Below are 2,326 nucleotides of genomic sequence, written 5' to 3' on the forward strand. Positions count from 1 at the left end.
ATGGGGTTTAACCATTTCCTGATAGATCTCTGCTGCTATTTTTTTCTTAATTTGATAAAAATAACCTTTTGTTGTTGTTGTTCTAATGACAGCAAAGAAAAATCTGAACTCATGCTGTTTGTTTAAGCAGATTCTCTGATCCATCAAAATATCCACTATTTCAAGTGACATTCTCTCTGGCAAAGCTGGTTTACATTGTACCTTGAAAAGTGCTGCTCAAGCGTTTTCGAATATCTGAAGTATCCAGAGGACCAAAATGAAATAAAATTCAAAGTCTCGTCAAGATGACTGCACTGGATCATGCATTATCATTTCTAACATAACACACATGGGGTTTAATTACTGTGTGTAGTTTCAAACACTGGATGAAAATATTGTGCAGTATCTTAAGCATTTAACTGAGTGGTGCTGATGGAGAGAGGGCTTGCACTGGGGAAGAAGGTTGGAGGGGGAATGTCTTCCTGATGTTTGAACTGAGAAACTGCTTGTTCCATATTCTGGTTAGCTTGGCTGAAAGATTGCAATGTGCTAGTGGTTGCTAAGGTGTGGACATCCAGTATTTGGAGGGCAATTGATGTATTTTGGTGAAATTTTGAGCTCCCAAGGGAAGAAGAAACTTGGAGCTTGGAGCTGTGATGTGTTACCTAGGCTGGTGCACCTCTGTGGCTTGGGAGAAGGCATGCCCATCTTCTGCCTCAGTTTCCTTCCTTTTGCTGTGGTGTAAAGGCACTTGGCAGATTAATGAGCAGTGGTATAGTGTGTCCTATGCGCACAGCTGTGGTAGCAACATCAGACCTCTGTGGTGACATGAGGTTTGTGCTCTATTTCCAACAATTCTTGCCATGTGTCCTGGGCACCTGGCTGAGGCTGCAGATGTCCCACCATGGGACTGCCTGGTGTTTTGTGTTGTCCTGTGTAGTCTGTCCTTACTGCGAGTATGTTTGTCATGAGGCTGCTGAGGCCTAATTACTAATTCTAGGAATTAGTATGTTGCTTCAAACTTCTTAGAATAAAATAGCTTTCCCCCCTATTAAGAAAGCAGTATTGTTGGAACGAGTGGAAATCAATTTGGTGTTAAGTGTGGAACGTGTCCTCCATAAAATCTTTTCCAAAGCCTGCCCTGTGCCACACACAGGCACCAGCTGTGGCGAGGTCTCCTCCTGCTCTTCACTCTTGGAACAGAACAGCAGAACCCCCAAATGAAATGCCCTCACAGAATTCTACTGGAAGAAATGACTCTCTTCATCAGGAAGCGAAGCACGATGCAGAGGGTGGCAGCACTCAGAAAGGAACTGCCTGGGGGATGGCAGGAACGCAGTGCTGCGGCCTGGGCACACTGCACAGCAGTGACATGCCCGGCCAGAACAGAGCACAGAACGTGTGATGTGCTCCGAACAAGCGTTACTGCTAAAGGGAGCTTTTCTGGCATCTTTACAATTGCAGTTGTGACTGGTTTGTGTTAGCCATGGGGTCCTCCTCTCTCCCTGCCTTGATAACCTCACAGTGTGGGCCGAAGCCAATGCCGCAAACACAGGCGCAGGCAAATAGAAGTCCTTCACGCGTTTAGTGGTTTTTCAGTTTGATTGTCTCACTATGCTCATATTATGGGATGAATGCACTCCAGTGACATTTTACTATATTTTTAAATTTCCCAGTAATAATAATTGCATAAAAGTGTTTTGCAATTACAATTTGTCTTGCCAAGCCTGGTAACTAAATTTTTGTTGTTGTGTCTATGTATTAAATTGCCAATTATGTGTTTATTACAACAGAGGACATGAAGATAAAACTGAAAGATTTTCATTCTTCTCCCCAAACACACCAACTGATGTAGCAACACTAATTTGAGTGCTTATTCTTCTGCCCTGGTGAAGTGCAGTGCCAGGCCACTGGGTCTATGTCTGTATTGTCTTCTTGGGGAGGAATAGCTGCTGGAATTCCAGTGAAATTGTGAGAAATCTTATGTGCCTCCCTCATCATGTGTAGAAGTGAGTGTGAGTCTGCTACGGGACTTGGGTATGCTGTAATTCACTGTGCTGCTTTCCTTCTCAGGCAGTAATCTGGAAGAACTTGGGAAGACAAAGTGGGGGCAGCCAGAGGTAGTTTCCAAAGAATAAAAAGATTTGGTTTAAATTTAGAATAAAGAAATCTCTGTATGTACACATGCTATAGCTGTATTAACATACAGGACTCAATCGATGTAACAGATAATAAAAAAAAGTACTTCCCTTTTTATTCTGTGCAGTCTGGGGCAGAATTGGAAATTGAACTTATTCTGTATTTAGACTGCACAGCATGATACTTTCAGGATACTCAGCATGATACT

This window comes from Numida meleagris, chromosome 5 (genome assembly GCF_002078875.1).
Source record: "Numida meleagris isolate 19003 breed g44 Domestic line chromosome 5, NumMel1.0, whole genome shotgun sequence".
In the NCBI taxonomy this organism is placed as follows: domain Eukaryota; kingdom Metazoa; phylum Chordata; class Aves; order Galliformes; family Numididae; genus Numida; species Numida meleagris.